The following is an 8,638-nucleotide window of genomic DNA, read 5'->3' on the forward strand; positions in this document are numbered from 1 at the left end:
GCTTAAAATAATTTGTGGGCTTTATGTAACCATAGCTAGGCATAAATATAATGGAAGCTATAGGAGGCCGTTGGAGCGCATACTTACAATGCGCTGCCCTACTTGGTCTTATTGTTAGCAGAACTAGCGCAGCACAAACAGCTTTAAAACTTAGGAAAACCAGTTGGGTAGCAGGAGAATCCTGTGTTTTGATTTATTCCCTGATCAAACAAATTACTACTTTTCCAAAATGCCCTACTGGAAGCCTCTTATCCGATGCAGTCGGTTAAGACGTTTTCATAGGTTAATCTGACCCGACTCCAATCGGGGCCAACATTTATATGTGATATCTTGACTAAAGTAGTATCGATTCTCGGTTTTTATAAGATGAAAAAAAAAATAATTTTAATTTTTTGAGTCTCCATAGAGGAATCTGAACTTGTATGATTTTTAACATTTCTGACATTAAATCACTTTTAAATTGTGTATTAATGTCGGTGACTTTAATTCCATTGACATTATTGCACGTCACCAAAAAATTTGCTACCTACATTTAAAGACCACCCTACTGTTTATAAGTGAATTTTACAATGAATTCTTATGAAACACTTTCAAAACTCGTGTGGATACGAGAATTTTTCCCTATATGGTATTATTGCAGGGCCGTCATGATAAAACCCCAACCCTCAAAAAAAAAATAATAATTTGTGTTAATTTTTTAATCAAATTTATCAACTTAGCAAAATATTTGTATGGTCGGNCTATCTCGTCGTGCCCGTATGCTTGTATATCGTCACCTTAATTCACAAAGGCCTTAACCAAAAAATTTTAATTTTACAGGAGAAGCAAAAATTATTTATAAATGAGTATCAAAAACAAGTAGGGATTTTTAAAAAGTGACATGTAACTCCGCGATTTTTGGTACTAAGTTTTCGAAATTTTTATTGAAGGTGTATTCAAATACATCCTACTAGAATCTGTAAAAAACGCAGTTTCGAAAAAAGTGTTGGTTAGGGCCTTTGCGAATTAAGGTAACACAATATGCATTTACACATATGTATATGTATATGTATAAATGTTGAATGCCTTTCACGAGACGTACTTCAAAGCACAATATAAATAGCTTAGGAAGAGTACTTAAGTAATCATATAATTATCTCTCAAATAATAGAATGGTCGACAGCTTTGTTTTTTTCTCATCGGATTCAAATTATCCCTAGTTTTAGTGGCGAAATTTCATACCGGAAATCTGTTGCTAGCCACAGCCACTAATTTGCACATAGAATGTACACAGATATCATCTGATTTTTTTTTTTAATTCTTCCCCAATCAGTTTTGAAAGGTCGCACATTGAACTTAAATCTTCGAATTGACAACTTATGTATACCAAGACAAAAGAAAAACTGTATAGCGATTCTCAAAGAGGGGGACTACAGAAAGAACTGAAAAAATCTTTAATTCCATTGGGAATATTCAAAAGATTCAAAGTTCACGCTGTGTTAATCATAAATCGGACTATTTTTATAAACGATTATGCCATTTATATAGACAGCGAGATAAGACTGCCAGGAGACAAAGTTGCCACTTACTCAGCATAGAACGTCATTTATATTCTGTCAAATAATTGTCGTCACTTTTTAAACTAAAGTGTGTCGATAACTTTCCAATTTTTGTAGTAGTAACCCACCAAACATAAAAAAAAAATATTTCTACAACCTTTGAGAAATTTATTGTTCTTAAATTGATATCTAACATCGTTCTCCAATCGTTCCCCATATCCTTAAATAATGAAACTATAAAAATAAAATAAGCCCTACTTAATAAATCGGCGGTTCGGTTCAAAATCCTATCCCTGCTAATTTTTCTTCTTCGACGTAAATTAATCGTCCATAGTTAACGGAAATTAACGAACTCTTTACCTTCGTGCTTCTAGACATTTTTAGTGTGAAGTACGGTAAGGAACTTATTTCACAGAGTGTTTATTGTACAGCTGTTCTATGTAAGCTCTGTTGTCGCCTTGGTTTTTGTTTTTCAAAGCAAATCCGCAGTATGTTGGGCACGTGTCGATGTTTCATAAGTGAACATTGGATTTATTAGATTGATAACGTTTAGTTTATTTACTATATTTCAATGGAGAAGTGTTACAGAAATTAGCAAATAGAAGAAACAGTGCAATTCATTAAAAAGTATTTACTTGATCTATAATACACGAAAAAACTGTGTCATCAGCTTAACGGGCATAAGTCGTCTATATATTTGTATGTTTTAATGATTTCACTTACGTTCCCAGGGTTTTCGGGACTTATTCAGTTCTTTAAACCTCGTTTATGACCTTTTTTAAGTTTTTCATCGGAAGAGCTTACTAGCCATCTATCAACTATGTGTATTTTATTGAATTCTACATCCTTCAAAAGGCCGTATATTAAGTTTTAAATGCGAATTTTCTTGTTTTCGTTATTTTTACAACTCCAGCTTAACAAAATTCAATCAGCCCTTGAAAAAGTGCTACACCGGAAATCCAAATTTTCATATCAGAAAAATCAAAAACGACAGTTTTCTATCCCTGTCTAAAGGCTATACGCAAATACCCGAGCAATAATATTTTCGGTTATTTGTTTGAATTCGTCCAATTGCACTTACGAACAATTAGTCTGTTCGAATACCAGTTAAAAATATCCGGCAGCAATTAGCAGGAGAGTAGCGAACGATTATCGCTCAAATTGGAAAATATCCCAAAAAGTACGCGAATGCAAAATAAGAAAAACTTGCAAGTTTTTAGTGCAGCAGATCGAAATTTTATTTACCTACAACTGCATGAAACTGAAAACATAAAAACAAATATAATTTTAAGGTTTGCCTAAAGCCATTTGCTAAGCAAACGTAAGTAAATGAGTATTTGCTTTATTCCGAAGCAGTTCTAATAAGTTATTTTAAACTTAAAAATCATCAAAATTAATTTCATCATTTTTATAAATTGCAAACAGATGACTTTGATCAGTGGCTCGTTTCTGTAAAAATTCTCTACTGCTAATTAGTAGTAGATAATGACGTATATTCTCTACCAGTAGTGAAATAATCGGTAGAAAAGAGTTAGAGAAACGAGCCACAGCTCTTTTTCTTGCTGGCAAATTGCTGCTGGTAAAAATTTTTCCCGCAGAAATAAGCAACTTCCCCTTCAAGTCAACTGTCACTTGGTGCTCTCAATTTCCCCTACTTTGCAAGCTTTTGCGTACGTGAAAGCCAAAACCTGATAAATTGTGATAATTTGCAATAATTATGAGCTTGTCGAACATAATAAATCGTGAAACTTTTTGTATCCTACCATGAAACTTTGTATCCTACCGTGAACCTATTTGAGTATAATGGTGGAGTAGTCGAACGTGCCAAATCTGTCCGAACGTCATAAAACCCAGGAGAATCGAAACTTGGTTGATAATCAATCTTAAACGTCCGTCAAGATTCAGGGATACCAAAAAAGCACGAAAACAAGAATATAAGCCAAAATCAAAAGCTTTTATTCACCAATTCGCCCATTAAATTTTAGTAGGATAAAGTGCAAATTTCAAGACGCTAGAAAATCACGTTCATTTCTAATAATTTTTTTTTTTTGCGAGACGATGGTAGACATTTTCTTCCATACTTATAAACGAAATTGTCGATCATACTTTATTTTAAAGAAAATTCACAACACCGTCAGCTAAAAAATGATTAAAAATCAACGCGATTTTCTAAAACCTACAACCATATTGCACATCTGCAGGCCAAGCCCTGTAAATTGACACCTCAATTTTGAAAAACGAACGAACGATACAGATTGGATGACTTTAATATTTTACGAAAACATCTCCGAACTCGATTCAGATGTTCCACTTGAAAAAAGTTTTATTTATTTGCCGAGAACCGTCTAGTAAAATATTAGCTAGAACTAAGTAGTACCCCTTGATGTCGAATAGATCCGTATTTGTATAATAAATACGTATTGAATGTGTGTATGTATGTAAGTATCCGATGGTTCATTGGCTTCTGAAGCACCCGGGTCTAAACTATTCTCATTGCCTTATATTTGTTTTATGCAAACTTTGTTATCACCTACATACATATGTATGTATTCATTTATGTATATGAACGCTTTTATAATTTATATAATGCTCAATACATGTGCTTTGCATTTACATATGCGTATACGTATGTACATTAGGGCATGTGAAAAAGAAAAGTCGGAATTTTTATGCTCTCACCCCATAGGATTGTTCGCTACCGAAAAAATATATCCCTATTTTTTAATTTTGAAATCAAAAAATATTTAGAGGTCGCTCAAAGCGCCCAAAGTTTTTCATGTATTTTATATGTGGAAAAAACAACTTTTCGTAGAAACGGTATATAATTCTTAAAAGTCAATATTTTTCTATCGGAAACCTTTTTTATCTGCAGAACATTCCCAATGACAATACTGAATTATTTATTTAACCATTTTTTCATCGCACCTATAATTTATAGGTCCGCCGAAAACCCATAAAAACCCCGAAAAATGCAATGGGCGGACCAATAAAAAATCGTTAGTATTAAAAAATGGTGAAATAAACAATTGGGTATTATTATTGAAAGTCTCTTGAAGAGAACCAGAGTTTTCCGATCGAAAAATATTGATTTTCAAGAATTCTATACCATTTCTACGAAAAGTTTTTTTTTCCATATAAAAATATACGGAAAACTTTGAGCGCTTTAAGCGACCTCTAAATATTTTTTGATTTGAAAATAAAAATTGGGGGAATACTTTTTTCGATATAGAACAATACTAGGGGGTGAGAGCATTAAAATTCCGACTTTACTGTTTTTGGACCACCCTAATGTATATACATAAGTGTGTGCATGCCAAGAAAATTTAGTTGTCTCCACATCTGTTTTCTCTCCCTAAATACAAAATAAATATGTTGTACTCTCTGTTCTCTTGACAACAGTGGACCTTTTGTATGAAAGCGATAGTACAAGTTTTTTCAGATTTATTCATTGTTGAATTCGTGATGCTGTAAACTACTTCCAACTATCTACATATGTAGGTGACTTTTTGTTTGGAAATATATTTCTGTTTTAACCGACTTCCAAAAACCACCACGGTCAAACGGATTTTAAAGCATTATCATTCGAACTAGTGCTATCGGGGATTGTACGGAAATGTTTTGTAGCCTCGCCAGGCCTTCTCAACGTCACTGTTTCTTCTCTTTCTAAAAAAAAGATAACCTGGTTTAAATGGTTTAAAATCTCTAACCACGGAACCTATTCGAGGCGCAGCAAGGCAATTAGAAAATTTGTCAGCAGCCACCTTAACCTTACCTAAACATTTTTCCCCAAATCTTATTTTCAATTGTCCACTTCGTTAGGTATTGCAGCGCCAATAAAAAAATATTTGGCTATTTGATTCCCAGTTTTTTGACTGCGGCATTAACTTCTCAATTTTCGGATAATCGGCACCTGGAGGTGCACACGATAGGTGAAAGTTGTCTGTTATTTTGGATTGGTATTACCCTACCCTTGGAGTATGTGCATTCGGCTGTAGATACTGTGTCAACAAATGTAACCGCACCCGTTTTATCGTCGGTGGTTTGCGACTTCCGTTAGCCACTGAGCTATTCGCTATTAAGGAAGAGGTAGAATACTTGAATGATTCCCTAAGCTGCAACATTTCATTACGGAGCTTTTATCATCGGTGTTACTAGCCTGTGACACTAGTATATTCCTCACCGAAAGCGTGACATATTTCTTATCGTCAGTTTTAGTAGGTTGCGCTTCTGAAGTTCAGTTGGTTAGACAGAAAATTTGCTGGATAATGACACCAGATTACCTTCTACACACACACACACACACACACACACACACACAGCACAGAGTATTCGACTTCCTGCACTATAAATGTCTCCTTTACCTCTCCATAGGGCAAAACTTCTCGCTTTGTAACTACTTACTCTTACTTCAGCCTTCTCCTACTCAAAGAGACAAGGTTTCGACTGCCCCTGACAAGCAGACTAGATATCTTCGGGCGACGCCCTTAACATGAAGAACAGAAGCACATGGCAGCCATTAAAGGTTAAACCCACTCTGCTAACACGCATTTCTCTTTGATGCAAGCCTTTCTTGGGCCTACTGCTAGTTGAGTTCGACTACAAAGATTGACAACAAAAACAACAGCCGTTAAGACATTAGACCCTTTAGCGTTACCGAGAGTAGATACACTGCGAGAAGACAACTGAAAGGATCAATAACTAAACTGGAAATCGAAAATAAATTAATTTGATATTAATCTCTGATATTGTGCCACTGTTACGAAATTAAGGTGAGCGCACTATTTCGATCTCTCGTGAGTCCCTTGTGCCTCATAGCATTTTATAATCATCCGGCACAGAAAATCTGTTCGAAATTATTTGCCGATAACATGAAAGCGGAAAAAAGCGGTCTGTGTGCTCGCATATTGAGAACTACATATTTGATTTAAATAGCTTAACGACCGGCAAATTTTTCATTCCACTCAACGGTTGCGGCCAAAGCAGTACTCGCATCGATCATTTAAGACGCGCACACACGCACACACACACACAGACACATTTAAAAGCAGACGCTTTGCTTATTGAGAAAAAAAAAAAGAAATCGAATTTTTGCTGGTTCTAGTGACTACTAACATAACCACATTTTTTTAAATTAAAAATGGGTAAGAATATTTTTTTTTTTGTGAATATGAATTTCAAATAAACCGAAATTAATCACGTTCAAAATTTTAATTTAACTCTAAAAAAATTTAAGTTTATTTCAAAATTTACAAATTTTCTCTCCTATTCCTTCTCTTCCTTTCCAGAGGCTATGCGTAAACTCGACGCCAAACTGGTCGCCTACTTGGCTGGTGATACAAAGCTGCAACCAAAGCAATCGGAATCGGAGCTGGACCTGGAGTTAGAATTCGCAGAATGCCACTTGCGCCAATGTCGATGCATTTGTTGAGGATGAATTCGGAGATGCAGTCGAAGACCGTGTTGAGACTTTGACACGCGAGGAACTCCAGCTATTCAGACGCATCAAGAGCGTAAAGCTGCAATTGGAGGCGCTTACCCTAGAGCCAGAAGGCACTAAACGCATGGAATTGCTGCAGAATGACATACGTCCCATATTCACTGTTGAGATGTCAGCTATCGCACGAATTGATCAGCATGTGCCACGCTATGAAATGTTCAATATTATGCAATTCGAATCGGAGAAGTTCCATAGCCTAACGCAGTGTACGCGTTTCGGTCAGGAATCACAGCGCGATGTCAACTTGACGCCATTAATCGATGAACTCGATTGTATGCATAGCAACAGCAACAAGAACAAGAAGAGCGGCGCTACTGTCGCTTCGGCTGCGGATAAGCCAAACTTTGGCCGCATACACTTTGCGGTGTGGTGGCGCGAACCCGGCACTTGCTTGAATGAAATGCTTGGCATGGGCGTATTTGAGTTGCGCGAATTGTACGATGCAGCATTGTTGGAACAGTGCAAACGCATTACCATTCAGAGACGTGGTGTGCCGCTGGCAAATATATATTTAAAAATCAATTTACTATTGTGCGCATCAGCTGACAGCAACAATAATTCAGCAGCAGCGGCAATCAAGCAGCACCACCCGGGCGGTGATAAGCAACAGGAGACTTATAGAGCGACTGGTGATGCAGCAAGTGGCATTAGTGGCAACGCTTTGTCGGCGGGCACAGCCGCAACCTCCTCTTCCTCCTCGAATAATGAAGGTGAATATCAACTTGAGCGTTTGCTGTTCTTAAAAGATACCGATATTCAATGACTAAGAACACTGTGTGTGCGCGTGTGCGCGAAACCGCCACTCGTTGGTGAATCAAACCAACAATTTACTCGAATTGGGTCTATTAAATATAGTACCTATACTAAATATTTTTCTAGTTTCATGAAATGTGAAAAATTCAAAAATCACATTTGTGCAACTCATTATCGAAATGATGATGTAAATGCAACAGAATTTGGTATTAATAGTTATGATAATGATAATTGTGATGAATTATCTGAAGAGAACAAATTTTTATTTGTACTATTCTTAGATTGGTTTGCTTTTTATATAATAAATATCTTGAATGTAGTGGAACACAATGAAAAAAAAACAAAAGAACAAAAACAAAAACAACTTTTTATTGTATTTACATTTAGTTACGTATTTATTGCTTTGATTATTTTGTTATTATTAGTTTATTCGTCACTATTCGCGTGTGATTGGGCTTTTCGTTGCTTGGCGAACTGAACCGTATGAATAAAAGCCGAGCAACTGATTTTTCTTAAAATTTCAGACCTTTCACTTAAATTTATTTGAATAGATAAAGAGGTGTGAAATTTTAAGAAAAAGCAATTACTTAGTTTATATTCATACGGCCTGTTAACACAAAACTACTATATTATGCATTCTCGCGCACTTTCGGTGAAATAACTTAAATCTATTTAGCATTTTCCCGCCAATAAGCACTAAAGTAGCGTTAGTCACCTCATAGGCATGAGGGCAGAGCATTTTTAGGCTTTCAATGTCTACGGGCACAGGCCAAAACACTCTCTGGCCATCGCTGCACTAAAATACTTGCGTTTTATACAGAATTTGAACTCGTAGTCAACATTAAACAAC

At 35.8% G+C, this 8,638-nt stretch overlaps 1 pseudogene; it reads left to right on the forward strand.

Moving 5' to 3' along the window:
- LOC108371105 (uncharacterized) overlaps positions 1 to 8,048 on the forward strand; it is a 25,147-nt pseudogene extending 17,099 nt beyond the window's left edge.
- The last annotated feature ends 590 nt before the right edge of the window (positions 8,049 to 8,638 follow it).

This window comes from Rhagoletis zephyria, unplaced genomic scaffold, assembly GCF_001687245.7.
Source record: "Rhagoletis zephyria isolate East Lansing unplaced genomic scaffold, Rhagoletis_zephyria_1.1 Rzeph_scaffold_04706, whole genome shotgun sequence".
In the NCBI taxonomy this organism is placed as follows: domain Eukaryota; kingdom Metazoa; phylum Arthropoda; class Insecta; order Diptera; family Tephritidae; genus Rhagoletis; species Rhagoletis zephyria.